The 15,106-nt window shown below is 50.9% G+C and overlaps 1 pseudogene; it reads left to right on the top strand.

Moving 5' to 3' along the window:
- The first annotated feature begins 7,102 nt into the window (after positions 1 to 7,102).
- On the top strand, positions 7,103 to 14,722 carry LOC116535838 (annotated as a pseudogene).
- The last annotated feature ends 384 nt before the right edge of the window (positions 14,723 to 15,106 follow it).

Below are 15,106 nucleotides of genomic sequence, written 5' to 3'. Positions count from 1 at the left end.
CATTAGCACCAAGGGTCCTGCTAATCCAGTGAGGAGGATTGTTAGCCAGGGGTTTGCGGGAGGGTCTCGGGTGAGAAAATGAAAGAGTCTCTGTTTGCAGTATATCCTGTTATAGTGGAGATAGTTTCACAACCCCAATAGGGGCAAAAGAATTCATTTAAGTCTCCATAGTTTCATCTTTTTTTGTGGCGTGGATCCTGGGCACAGATATAACCCCATGGTCTGGAGTTGTTGCTCTGCCCCTAAACTGCCGCACCCAGCTATACTTCCACTTGTCCTGAAATTTAAATGGGGGCCCAGGAGGGCACAGAGGTCCAGGGAGAAGGTAATGGGGGTCTCCGGAGTGTACTCCAGGGTTAGGTTGACTAGGGTGGATCCCTTTCCGGTTAAGGAACTAACATATGCTCCAGTGGAGCCCTCGGTGATGACCCATCGATAGTAGGTGGGTGCCGAGGAGGGTCCCTTTCGGAGGGTGGTTGCAGGAATCAGGGAGATTAGGATGATGACCAAGAACGGCGCAATAGTCTTAGCTTTAGAGGGTCCGTTGAGGATGGAACCGCTTACCATCCTTCATCCGGGCAGTCAGTCTTGACGTGTGAGTGGTGAATCCAGGCAGTCAGTCCATCCACCTTGATTGCCATGGGGGTGACCAGGATTACCGTGTAGGGTCCTTTCCAGCGAGGAGTTAGGCCAGAGGTAGTGACTCTCTTCACCAGGACTTCATCCCCTGGCTGGAAGGGGTGTACCGGCTGGTCAGTGAAATCCACTGGGGTAGGTCGAGTTCCCCTGTTGAGCGAGTGCACCTGGGACTGAACAGACTGGAGTGCCTGCAAGGACTTAAGGAGTGTATGGTTATGGACTCCAGCATGTATGGCGTTCGCAAGTCTGGGGAGTAAGGGAGGGGGACTTCCAAACATAATTTCAAAAGGAGTAAAGCTTTTTTTATAGGGAGTACATGGGGGTACAGAGGAGAACAAAAGGAAGCAGGCTGACCCAGTTTTCACCGGTCTCTAGAATGAATTTTGTTAAAGTTTTCTTTATGGTCCGGTTCATCTTTTCAACCTGCCCTGAACTCTGGGGGCAATAGGCACAGTGTAGTTTCCAGGAAACCTGTGCTGTAAATGCAGGGCCATTATCTGATCCCAGTGTCAGGGGCAAGCCAAACTGAGGAACCAGGTCCTGTAACAATTTTTCGCTACTACCAGTGCGGTTTCTGACCTAGTAGGAAAAGCCTCGACCCATCCAGAGAAAGTGTTTACAAATACAATGACGTACTTACAGCCGCACTCTGGGGGCTTTATTTCAGTAAAATCTAACCCCCAGTGTTCCCCTGGGCTAATACCTTTAAGTCTTATCCCTGCCTGACTAGGCCTACTGCCTCCTGGATTTACCCTGGCACGTACATTACAACAAGTAGTAGTTTTTTTCTAACAATCTTATATAAGTGTGGAATGTAATATCTGGCCCTCAACAGCTCGGTGAGTTTTGTTTGTCCTAAGTGAGTGGCCTGGTGTGTGTCCTTAACTAGAGCCTGTCCTAGAGCCTCGGGGAGCACAATCCTTGTGTCCGGTAGAATCCACCATCCTGTGGAATCTTGCCATCCCCCCTGTTCTTTGGCAAAGTTTTCTTCCTCAGGCAAATATGTTGGGGTAGGAGGCAGGGTTGGGGCCGGCAGAGTCACAAGAAGGGTCAGAGGTTTTACTGGCCCCAAGGCTGCCGATCTGGCCTGTAGGTCAGCCGCCCTATTTCCCCTTGCCTCTGGTGCATCTCCCTTCTGGTGTCCTTTGCAGTGCATCAATGCCACTGCCTTAGGCTTCCATATAGCTTCTAGTAGAGCTCGGATTTCCTCTTTGTTTTTTGATGATTTTTCCCTCTGAGGTAAGCAACCCTCTTTCTTTATAAATGGCACCATGCACATGGGCCGTGGCAAAAGCATACCAGCTATCCGTGTAGATGTTAACAATTCTTCCCTCTGCCCAGTCCAAGGCCTTTATTAAAGCTATAAGTTCAGCCTTTTGGGCTGAGGTTCTGTGTGGAAGAGTCTGGGCTCAGATAACCCGCTCTAGAGTGACCACAGCTGCCCCAGTGTACCTGACTCCGTCGACCATGAAACTGCTGCCATCTGTATACAGTACCTCCTCTGGGTTCCGCAGGGGGACATCGGTGAGATCCGGTCGTGCAGCATGGAGGACATCTATTGTCTGTTGGCAGTCATGTATGGGCTTCTCTGGCTCGCTGTCAGGTAGCAGTGTGGCGGGGTTTAAAACTGCGGTTTTTGAAAATTTTATGCAGGGCTGGTCCAAAATAAGGCCTGGTGTTGGGCTATGCGGGCATTAGACATCCATTTTCCCGTAGCTCCACGGAGTAGCAACTCCACCGTCTGGGGTGCCACTAAGTTCAACTCCTGCCCCAAGGTCAGTTTGTTCGCCTCCCTGACTAACAGGGCCGTAGCTGCCACTGACCTCAAACAAGCTGGCCACCCAGAGGCTACGGGCAAATCTTTTTGAAAGGTAGGCAACCGGTCGGGACCAGGGTCCCAATGTCTGGGTGAGCACCCCCTTAGTGACTCCCTGTTCTCATGCACAAACAACTGGAAAGGTTTAGAGATGTCTGGCAAGGCCAAGGCTGGGGCTGCAGTCAGGGCAGTCTTGAGCTTGTCAAAAGCCTGTTGCTCCACCTCTGTCCATGTCAGGGGCTGATTTCCTCCAGCGCAGGCATACAGGGGCTTGGCTATCTCAGCAAATCCCAAAATCCATAACCTGCAGTACTCTACTGCCCCAAGGAATCTCGAACTTGGCGTTTCGTGGTGGTCGTGGGTATTTGCAGCACTGCTTGGACTCGGCTGGGTGCCGGTGCCCAGTTGCCCTTCTCTATAACATAGCCCAGGTAAGTCACTTTTGGCTGGCAGAGTTGGGCCTTTTTAGCTGAGACCTGGTACCCCAAAGTCTGCAGGGTTTTTTTCAATAATGACTGGGTGGTCTCTTTACAGGCCTCCTGGGTTTTTGTAGCCAAGAGTAAGTCATCCACGTACTGGAGTCGGGTACACTCTGGGAACTCAGCTCGGAAGGCAGCAAGGTCTTGGCTAAGTGCCTCATCAAACAGAGTGGGGGAGTTTTTGAACCCCTGAGGCAGTTTTCTCCGAGTGAGTTGCCCCGAGACTCCAGTATCACGGTCGGTCCATTCAAAAGCAAATATAGGCTGGCTACCAGGGGCTAGTGGGATGCAAAAGAATGCATCCTTAAGATCCAAGACAGTGTAATGGTGTTCTGGGTCCAAGAGACTTAGGAGGGTGTACGGATTTGGAACTGTAGGATGAACAGTTTCTACCCGTTTATTCACCTTCCTCAAGTCCTGCACAGGCCGATAGTCCTGTGTGCCTGGTTTTAGCCCGGGGAGCAAGGGGGTGTTCCAGGGAGACTTACAGGTAGTGAGGATTCCTCCCTTCAAGAGTCTGGTGATGTGCGGAGCAATTCCTCGCCTGGCTTCCCGGCTCATAGGATATTGCTTCACCTGGACTGGAGTTGCCGTTGCTAATAGCTGGACCACGACTGGGGTTTGGTGACTTGCCAGCCCTGGGGGACTCGTTTCAACCCATACTCCCGGTACACTCTCTTGAAATTTGCGGAGGAAGTCTGGTGCAGGTGGTTGATCTGCCTCTGAGGATAAAGCTTCCTGCAAGAGATACTCGTCTGACGGAGCACAGGTGATGAGGATCTGCTGAGGTGGCCCTGTGGCTAAGGGAGGAGGAATTCAGAGGCAAGCTTGACCCTCGCTGAAAGAAATATTTGCTTGCAGTTTGTGGAGCAAGTCCCGTCCCAGGAGTGGATATGGACACTCAGGGAATGGGTGAGTCCCGTCACAGGAGTGGATATGGACACTCAGGGAATGGGTGACAGTGCCATTTCCCAGATCAACGAATCGATTTGTGGTCCAGGGGCTAGCTGTGGTTTTTCCTGGAGTGCTGCTATCACTGTCTTAGTAACTCTCTTATTTTGCTTGGCCTCTAAGGCGTCTTTATTGTTAAAGACTTTTGGGGCAATTTTTAACAACTGAGTTAAATTTATTCTCTGGAACCTCTCTAATTTTTGCAATTTTCTTTTGATGTCTGGGGTGGACTGGGAAGCAAAAGCCAGATTGATGGCCCGCTGATTCTCCAGGCCTCAGGGTAACAGGCGTCCAGTAAGCGCTCAAGGAAAGCAGCTAGCAACTCCTGTGGACCCTGAGTTACAGGTCCTACCTCGGAGAGTTTACTGGGCTTGTGGGCCACTCCCCTAACCCCTTCTATAAGATACCGGTGAAAAGTGTTCAGAGCCTGGTGACCCCCCTCCCCCAAGGTGTTGAGGTCCCATTGGGGTCAGGTAGAGGGAAAAAAACTTTTTCCTCGCCCTGGACCTATGATGGCTTTCAGGGCTTCCTGTCTAATTTTGCCTTTTTCCTCTGTGGTGTACAGAATTAGTAATAATTGTTGGCAGTTGTCCCAAGTGGGGCGATGCATCTGGAATACAGATTTTAAGAGTCCTGTCAAAGCCTGGGGCTTCTCAGAGAAGGGGGGATGTTGAGTTTCATTGTAAAACCTTGGCAACATCACCACCTTAAATTCCCCGGCCTCCCAGCACTACCGGCTCCCTGGAACTTTCCATCTGGGCAGGTACCTAGCCCTCCCCCTCTCGCCGTCTTAGCAGTTCTCCAGTTCTACCCCCTCCCGGGAACTCTTAGCAGTTCCCCAGCACTTCCCTCCTGCACAGCCCCTCACACTGGATGCATCTCTGCCGGCTTGCAGGCCATAGAAATCCCCTTTGCCATGCCATGGGTGCTGCCAATTTTGGGTTTAGCCCGGCAGCTTTCCCTTGCCCTTAAAGCTCGTGCCTGCACTTGGTGTTTTGGCCCTCTTTTTGATCTCTATCACCTTCCAGTTATATAAGTTACTTGACAAGAAGGGGATGTGAACAAAGAATGGGCGACCCCAACTGTCTTCTGTTGGGGGTGTCTCTTGGAAAGGGAGGACTGCCGGTGGGTGCGGGGGCCCTGCTACGGGTGTGCAGGGGGGACAAGGTTTGGTTAATAGTACTGTCGAGGGGGGTGCTGAGGCGCTGGTTTAGAGGGCCTCGAGTAGGGTGGAAGTAATTCCTGATCCTCCGCTGGGGTGGGGAGAATGGCTGGCCCAGAAGGGACTTTCTTTTGGGCTGGCTAACGTGACCTGAAGTCTAGCCTGTTTTATGCAGCGCTTTAGCCATGGGGGAGGCTATTGGACTAAACCCAACCATTGGTCGATGTATGGAAACTGCTCAGGGTATCCAGGAGTTTCTGCAACCATTTTCCATACAGCCTGGGTAATTTTTGGGTCATAGGTCCCAGTATCTGGCCACCTAATTCCGAAAGACGGCCATTCAAGTTCACACAAAGAGCGGAGCTTTCCAGGGGTTAACTTCACCCCATATTGGCCTGAGAACCCAACCTTGAAGTTGGCCGTCATGCATTGGAGGGGGTTACAAGGCGGGGAGCTAGACGACCCCATTTGTGGTTTTTTTTTTTGTTTTTTATGGCAAATTTTCCTCAAGAGAATTCACTAATTTAAAACTCATTTCCCTAATTTAAAACTAGCTTCATTGAGAATTTGAACCAACAACCTTGCAGTTGCAGGCCCCACACCTTAACGACTGTGCTAACAAGTCACTTTTGTTACAGAGAGTTAGAAAGCTTTTCTTAAAGCCAGATTCTGGATGCAAATGCTGCACCCTGAGGCAGTGTGGCCTGCCCCAAAGCTGGGCGGGGCTGACTGCCGGCAGAGAAAGGAGAAAAACGCTCTTAGTGTCAGTTTAAAACTGAACTTGCTGGCAGCAAGTTTTCTGCCCCTGTGGCTTCTGGTCCCCTTCTCTCTCTCGCTTCTGTCTACTTTCTCTCTTCTCTTTTCTCCTTTCCTCCCTTCCCTACTTTCTCTTTCTGTAGTAAAGCCAATTTTGGAAAACCTCAAATTTAAAATTTGGCCCTCTTTAAAGCAGGTTTTAGCAGGGCCTCTGCAGCCAGGTCCTGCAAGGACCAGACAACTGAATTTTAGGGTTTATTCCTAGTCCTAGTCAGAGGAACAGGGGGTAGGGGCCAAGGTAAGGCATCGGTCTTTTTCCCCCGCAAACCACAACTGGCGAGAATAAGCACTATGGAGGTTTAGCGCTGCCCGGGCATAATCCTCCCCCTTATACATTTTTAATGGCCAGTTGCTTCGGAAAGGTCGGGAGGTGACAAACAGGTGCACTAAGAGATCTACCGGATGTGTGTTTTGGACCCACCACACCCGGTAGAGTGTGCAGAAGTGCTGCCAGTCAGTTTTTACTGGGGCGGTGACATCCTACCTCCCAACATCCAGGATAGTGCCAATATGCCTTTCTGTGATGCACCGTTGGGCACTGCCTATAACATTGGACACTTTCCTGGCAGAATAAGCGTTACCTATTTTCCATCCCAGCCTGAGAAAGAGCACCCATAAACTCTGATCTAGGGTTTTGTTCCACACAAGCTCCAAAGAAATTACCTCCAAGGTGTCGAGGGCACAACGGCCTCCCCAACATGGAATCTGACCCAGCATGGGCAAAAGTACTCTTTTCCCGGTGGAGGTGGCTGGGAGAATTTACAGGCCACAATGACCAAAACAAGGAAGAGAATAAAGACAACTAGAGTTAAGACTCTCTGCCACATGGCAAAGGAAGAAAGAGTGAGGCCTCAGTGATAGAAGAAGAAGAAGATGAGGAAGAAAGAGAAAAGAGTAATTTTTGCTGGGGTGTAATCAATAAAATTTCCCTGCATCCAGTGGTTCGTCAACCACTGTAAGATATCTCCTACCTCAAGGGAAGATGGCCTGAACCAGTGTATGTCTGCTAGCAGGAGTCTAATAAAACTGACAAATTTACAGACGAGACAGGACCACATACAAGAGTGACAGACAAAGGGTGGGTGCCCCCCAGATGGGAGACCAGTCAGATGCCTGCCCGGCCACTTTCTCAGAAGAATTTTCAGGGGCGTCTTGGCTAAGGTGTACCCGTATAATCCCGGGGCCTGGTCACCTTAGGATGGAAGTCCAAGTAGGACAGCTCTGAGGTGAATCACCGTTATGCCCTACGACGCCCCAGTGGAACCGCGGGTGAAGGCCCACACAAGCCCCGTAGCCTTTCAGCCGTGGGACTACATATGTACACACTCACTCTTTCACTCACACAGAGGTTACGGAAAACAACCGAACGCTGCCACCCACTATGCCAGCTACCAGGGGCGAACGCTGATACCCTCTGCACCAGCTACCAGAGGGCTGCCACCCACTATGACAGCCACCAGAAGCGAACGCTGGTACCCACTGCACCAGCTACCAGAAGCCTCAAGCGACGTCTCGGTGAGGCTTGCCAGGTCAGAGTTGCAATGACTCGTCAGTCCCCCGACTCAGGCCCTTCCTTTGAACTAGTTCCCAGACCAGACTTACCTCCGGAGGCTTTTTCTTTTAGGACCCTGAGGAATTTCGGGTGAATGTCGGCCAAGAGGTCGCTTATCCTCCACGGTGGCTCTCTGGGGCCCTGGGAAAGAACAGGGGGCGCCTCCCCAGAGGCCCCCATGGTGGGAGCGGCCGCCCGGGTGAGACTCTGAGATGGCTTTTGTCTGGTGATAACAAAAAGAGAATATCTCGCTGGGGAACTCCAAATGTTGTATTGGACCGAGCGTAAAAAGTTATCACCAAGACAAAAGTATGCCAGATTGCAGGGTCATTTATTACGCCGGCGACCACAGAGGACTCACATCTCTCCAACCTGCGGCCCAAAAGGAGGGTGCTATGATTTTTTATACCCGAAAAACCACCTTGGGTGTGGGGGTGAGGGGCGGGGATGGGGATGAAAAGGTTTCGGACATTTCAAGGGCTAGGGGATTCTGTGATTCACCTCCTGGGCGGAGACAAGGGCGGGGGTCTCCGGACATTCCAAGGGCTAGGGGACTTTTGTCATTCTGTTTGTTACCTCAGTGGTTTACAGAAGTCAGGATATACATTTGTTTACACATCGTCTGGGTGGTGATAGAAGTCACAGATTTTAGCAGTTACTGATAAGAAAAGGTAAGCAGCTTTACATAGTTTTGAAGAACAAACTAGCAGTTCTATTTACAGAGGCCAAGGACAGTAGTTACTGTGAGGAGAATGGGGCAGCCATTTCAACTTATTTAAAAAACAGTTTTGCATTTTATAAAATAGTGTTGCTCAGGTTCTGGCTCTAGGCCAGCACAACATCACACATCCTGACGGGTCACGAGCTGCCCTGCCGCCTGCCGGAGCTCCAGGTCTACACCCGCGGCAAGAAGTACCAGCGGCTGGTCCGCGCCTCCCCGGCGTTCGACTATGCAGAGTTTGAACCGCACATCGTGCCCAGCACCAAGAACCCGTAGGTGGTCCCCGGCGGCGCGGGGAGGCCAGGGCAGTTGGGACAGCCCCTCCGCTGGTGCCCCCGGTGCCTGAGTCTTCTCTAAGGGAGCCTCCGGGAGGGCTCGGCTCAGGATAGGTCCTGGGCGGTAAACTCCAAAGTTCCCTCCTTCTGAGGACTCCGCCAGTTCTGCAGCCCCCACTCTCGCAGAGCTGGGAGCCTTGGGTTCCAGGTGGGCACCCAGATACTGGAGTCACCTGCGATCCCCGTGAGGCCCCGCCGTGAGCTCATTTGCTTTTCGGTAATCGTGAGGTTTGTCCTGTGGGGTGTGGCTGCTTCACAGAAGAGTAGGGGCTTGTGCTTTGTCTCCTGAGGTTGTGCACAGCGCTGGGTTCTCCTCTTGATCCCATAAGTGATCTTTGATTTAGCTGGGAGCTAGGGTGGGCAGTAATCGTCAAAACGGATGGGATGTTCCCATTCATTGAGCACTTGGCCAGGCGGAGCCTTCCTCTTGCATGAACTCACCCTGGAGCAGTCAATGAGGCTGCTGTGCCTACTTTTCCAGTAAACGTTAAGAGGCCACTGTCGGCCTGGGTCGGCAGTTCCCTGCCCAGCTTCAGAGTGGATTTGCTCGGAGAGCCTCTAAAAAAGCCTAATATTCAGGTCGCATGGTGGACCATTCCCGGTAGACCGTCCAGGGATGAGTCCAAGACGCAGCCACCAGTCTGGATCTTTGCTGTGAACTGTCCCTGCAAACTGGGTCCCTGGGTCTCTCTGCTCTGTAGGCACCAGTTGTTCTGCAAACTCACCCTGCGGCACATCAACAAGTGCCCAGAACACGTGCTAAGGCACATCCAGGGCTGGCGGTACCAGCCAGCTCTGTGTAAATGTAAGTCTGGGTGGGCCCCCATCAGAGGGCATCGCCATTTGGGTGCATGCCCGCCCTGCCCCCGATGGAGCGTGCTTGAAGGCAGGTCATCCTTCAGCGATCCGTGTTGATGCACCATGCCTGTTTCTGACACAGTGAAGAGAGGGATGAGGGCCCCTGACCCCACAGCTTCTAGTGCAGGCAGGTGCAGGGCCAGAAGCAGGCTCCGGAGTGAGTGAGTGAGTGCACGTGGTGATGTGAGGTGTGGAAGAAACTGGGCGAGGGATGTGGGCTTGGATCTGGGGCTTGGACTTTCTCCAGCCATTTTGTTAGCTGCTCAGGGGTGGGCAGGAAGGTTCTAAGTGCAGGGGGCCACAGGGTCCCCATGAGAGTGGTTATGATGACAGACCGTGGAGCTGAGACAGGACTGGGTCGGTGCAGTCACTGCAGGGCAGTGGTCCATAGAAGTCCGAAAGTGGCTGTGAGGGGCTCTGCCTGCAAGTTGTGGTGGCAACAAGGCTGCTGTGTGGCCATGGGCGTGGGTGGCAGAGACAAGGAGGGAAAGAGCCCTGGAGATGGGCTGTGACATCAGCGGCCGGGGCCCAGCAGGGCTCCTGCAGTGCATGTGGGGTGATGGTGGGAGCTGTGCCGGACTGGAGGGCAAGCCCCAGCTGACCCTCTAATATATCAGAGGACAGTGGTGGACACTCGAGGTCCTTCCGTGGAAGGCTTGTCCCAACTCCTCTCTCACCCTCTAAGGGGCAGCAAAGGACAGGCAGCCAACCTCCACTGAGCCCCGCCCTCCAGGACAGGGCCTCCCATGCGCTGAGGGAGGACTTTGGGCTGCTGGGGTGAGGGTGGCATCACTGCCAGCCCAGGCTGCCTTTGAGAGGCCATGCCAGGCTGACTGGGATGGGGCTTACCTTAGGCCTGCTCAGTGCCCTCCTAGCCATGGCTTCCCAGGCCTGGCTGGGTCTGGGATGAGTGGTCAACGCCCAGCAGACCTGCACCACCTTCTTACCTCCCAGCTGCAGCCCTGCCCCACCACCCTCTGGATCACAGGGGCTGGGAAATTCAGCTGTTATCCCCACCAACCAAAACATTCTCCCATCCATGGCCCCTCAGTGGGTGAAGGCTGAGCCCCAGGAAAGGACAGATCATCACTGTCAGAGGCAATTGAACTAGAGCGACTCCATGTTGAATAGGGGCTGGGTCACATGAGGCTGAGACTTACGGGGCTGCATTCTCAGGAGGTTAGGCATTCTTAGTCACAGGGTAAGACAGGAGGTTGGCAGGACTGGTATCACAAGATACAAGTCACCGACACCCCTTTGATAAAACAGAATGCAGTGAAGAAGCCCACCAAAACCCACCCAAACCCACCGAAACCCAGATGGCAACAAAGGTGACTTCCAGTCGTCCACACTGCTCGTGATGCGCTAATTATCCTGCCTTAGCTGCTAAAAGACATTCCCACCTGCACCATGACGGTTTACAAACGCCATGGCAATGTCCAGAAGTTAGACTCTATGTCTAAAACGGAGAGGGACCCAGTTAAGGGAAATCCCCTCCCCTTTCTTGGGAAACTCTCGAACAATCCACCCATTGTTTAGTATATAATCAAGAAATAACCATAAATATACTCAGTCGAGATCCAAGAACCCTGTCCTGGGATCTGGATTGGGACTCCTTCAGGTAACACTACTAGGTACAGGGAGCCCCCACATCCCAGGGCAAGTGGGGCAGAAACCCGAGCACCGGCAGCCAGTCCAGCCAGCCTCCCGTGTGGACTCCCTGGTCCAGGTCATTTGGTTTACCAGGCCTGAGAGCCCCACACTAGTGCAGCCCAGAGACACCACTGCAGCCCAGCCCAACTACTGCAGCCCAGGGACACCACTGCAGCCCAGGGACATCACTGCAGCCCAGAGACACCACTGCAGCCCAGCCCAGCCACTGCAGCCCAGGGACACCACTGCAGCCCAGGGACACCACTGCAGCCCAGCCCAACCACTGCAGCCCCGCCCCAACCCTGTAGCCCAGGCCCTGCAGTTGTCATCACTGCTAGTTCTGTGGGGAGCAGTCAGAGAGAAAACTCTGGGAAGTGCTGGACACATGAGAGGCCCTGAAAGAACGGTGGCTGCCACTGTGAGCTCTGTTTCTGTGGCGCTTACTGGACAGATGGCTCCTCTGTAGGTTTTTATTCTAAAACTAAGCTCCCATCACCCAGTCCTGTCCTCCCGACTGGCAGAGCTTGTTTCTGGATCCAAGCTGTCTCCTGTGCACCAAATCTGGTGGCCTTGAGTCCCAGCTCTGCTTTGAACAGGGACTTTTCAAAGCCCTGTCTGCCCTGTTGTGAGATGGGGTCACCCAGCTGCCCCCGAGGGGGTGGTGTTGCTGACGGAGCAGGTGAGGACACATGCCAGGAACTTCACATGGCCTAGCTTTCCCAGGCTGGATGTGCCCCTCTGATCCTCAGTTTCCTCACATGGACAATGGCTGATGCCAACCACCCACATTTGGTTTGCCCCAGAGCCAAGGCAAGCTCCTTGAGGACAGGGATCTGGCCCCCACAGAGGGCCCTCCAAAATCTGCTTGATGGGTGCCAGGCAGTTCTCCTGGAAGGCCGGGCATGTCCTTAGGGCTCTCTGGGGTTGGGTGGGGCTGGGCTATCACCGCCTCTGCCCATGGCCTTTCTAGAGGCTTCCCCAAGTGCCAGGGCTGCCCTGGAGGGCCAGGGTTATCAGAAAGCCCAAAGGGAGAACATCAGAGAGACACTGGCACATCCAAGAAGTCCAGGGCCTCGGGGACACCAAAGGGTAACTCTGCTGTGAAAGGCAGGCCTGGCCAGGAGAGGGGGTGGGCCTGCGGAGGAGGCGGGGATCTCCTGGGGCTCTTCTGAGGAAGCCCCCGATCTCCCACTGTGTTCTGCTCTCCTGGGCGGGCAGGTGTCAGGATGGCGCCTGGTACAGCTGGTTTTTGGCAGAAGACCTGCCCATGGTGTGCACTTTGGGTATCTGTGTGTTGGGTCCGTGCTCTGCAGCCTTGGCAGGTGCTGTGATGGGGGATGGTGGGGCGGGGACCTGGCCAGGTCCTTGTCTTAGCTGCCTTCACGTTGCGGGGTTTGCTTTGCACATCACATCCCTGTGAACATACAGGTACGATTAGTTTGCTGGTTTGTGGCAGAGTGGTTTTTTGTTCTTCCTAAAAATGGGATTTAGTGGATTTTTAGCTTCCCAGGTTTCAACCGAACCAATGACTTGGAATTTAAGACAATGGCTACATGTTTTTGGCTGGGTTTGGGATTTGTGATCCAAAAGAGTTCTTGGTTCATTTTGTTATATGACTCGAATATGACATGATTTTTAGTGTCTTTTAAAAAATATAATGAGGCAGTGGCCGCATCAACATTAACCGAGACTGGGGCGATGTTTAAGGAAGGGACAGAATCACTGGGGAGTGCCCTTCTTGTTGCTGGGGGACTCCCAGCCTCCCTCGGGCCTGAAGAGAAGTGGCCGTGCCAGGAAGCAGGCATGGAGAGCAGAAAACTGATTTCTGCTACCATCAATACCCTGGCAGTCTGCTGACCTCCTTGAATGAGGAACGTGGCCATGGACTCTTCTGTGATGTTACCATGATCGTGTAAGACTAAAAATTCTGGGCCCACAAGAATAGTCTTTCGGCTTCTAGTACCTGTCTCCATCAGCTCTTCACAGTTGCCGGGCTGATACCTCCCAAGATACCAGATTGATGGATCATGAATACAGAAGATGCAGATTCCTACACTTCTTCAAGAACTGCTTTCCAATTCCTTAATAATTTCAAATATAATTACCGGAAATGCTAATGATCCAGGCTTAGAATCAACACATCTCACGGAGGGTGAGAAGATCATTACTTTAGATACAGCTACTGAAATGGAAGGCTTATCGACTGGTTGCAAGGTTTATGTAAATATCAGTGAAGATACTTATGACATAGTGATTCCTGTCAAAGATGACCCTGCTCAAGGGGAGGCCAGCCTTGAGAATGAAATTCCAAAAACATCTGGCAGCGAGATGGCAAACAAACATGAAAGTAAAACGTGATGATCACGTGAGTTCAGAGTAGATGGAAGGGTCGATGATATCTATTGTATGCAAAAGGTCGTATGTCTGACAAGCTTGCGGAGAGATTTTCACATTCATCCTTGGGAGAAGAAGAATCTGTGCCATTGTTGTGAGAAGGTACTTCCTCTTACAGAAAGAATGCACAAAGCATGAAATTCATCACACAGGGGAGTGAAGGTATCAGCGTGTGGCCTGTGGCAAATCTTTCATCAACTCTCTGTTCATATCTTCACATAAAAAGTCAGTTCATAGTCAACATCCTTCTGGGACTCAAAGCTTTATCGTTTCCATCCATCCAGGTCTTTACAGATCAGACAATATGCATATCTTTCTGATAGATCAAGCACTCTGGCTGCAATGAAGGCGTATGGTTTTGGGTAAAAGGTTGACACTGGAGAGGAACCTCCAGTAGGGACCACCACATCTACTCAGAAGAAGCCAGTGACCTGGGAAATATTTTTATTAGCAGGAAAATGATTCCATTTTTAAACACAATGTAACAGACGGCAGTACTGAGTTTGAATTTATAAAACCAGAATCTTAAACTCCTTTGAAATACTGGAAAGTTTCGTTTTGGATGATGAGGCAGGGTTTCAGAAGATTGGTAAAACAAATTAAGGTGTGAACAAGTTAATTTGATCTGCCACATTATCTGAAGGTAGTGAAGTGGGATTATTTGTTGATAATTTTTAGAAGTAAATTTTTCTGAACGTTTGAGTAGAGGTGAGACCCTCCCCCCACTCACTAAGTATCTGTTTTTATAATAAGCTTCCAGCTCATTTAAAAGACGCAAAAATAAGAAGCTTGGAGAGAGTTTTTCTGAATAGAATTTGAAGCAGCCCCAATGCTCCCTGAACATAACTGGAATTATTAGCATACCCTAGTACCTCTTAGAGCCTTCCCCTTCCATGTTACCACTCTACTGCTGAATTCTTTATTTTCTTAACATTCAGACAGTAAATGTGTGCTTTGTCTTGTACATGGCATAAAGAGTAAATAAGAAGTTTTAGGGTTGTTCTGGAAAATGTTAGGATAAGTCTCCACGTGGGCTGTGTATTCTGCTAGTCCAAGTGGACAGCAACTTCCTGCTATCCCTCCCTCCCTGAAAATAGCCATGCAGACAAGTCTCTCATCTGAAGAACCAGTTAGATTTAGCTAAATAGAATTAATCCTTGCTTTCATTGCCATCATCTGTAAAAATACTTTGGTGGCTAGACCACTTTATACCTGTGCAATATGGTCTCTGTGGGCAAAAACAAATCTCCATAATGCAGACCAGAGGATGTGAAAAGTTCTGTTGCATGTATTTTTAATTCTGTGGCTGTCACTTGATAGACCGTAGAATTGAATGGAGATTTCCTTTTTGCTTTGTAGGGTTAAAAATATTCCCATGAAAATTTCAAATTTTGAATCTGAAAGCCAGCAAATGAATCTTTATGTATAAATCCTTGTAAATGATAGATTCCATAGGTGAGACTTTTACATATTTTGGGTGGGAGGTTATTGGCACATATTTTTAAATGTTCATACTATATGGATCTCCAGTAGGAAGTCTTTATTTGAAATAGTTGAATCAGTGATCTAGTATTTTCTTTTCAACAAGATCTGTTAGGTTTTTACCCCTTCTAAGATAAGTTTTATTCCATCTGCAAATTGTTGCAATATTATAGCGATCAGAAACTACGTACAGAATGTTATATAGGCTTGTCAGTTCCCGTTTGTCTTGGCAACAATAAATACCACCT

This window comes from Sapajus apella, unplaced genomic scaffold, assembly GCF_009761245.1.
Source record: "Sapajus apella isolate SASKATOON/1434 unplaced genomic scaffold, GSC_monkey_1.0 scaffold97, whole genome shotgun sequence".
Taxonomy (NCBI): Eukaryota; Metazoa; Chordata; class Mammalia; order Primates; family Cebidae; genus Sapajus; species Sapajus apella.
Note: the sequence above shows the minus strand (reverse complement) of the source record. Positions and strands in the feature narration are given on the sequence as shown.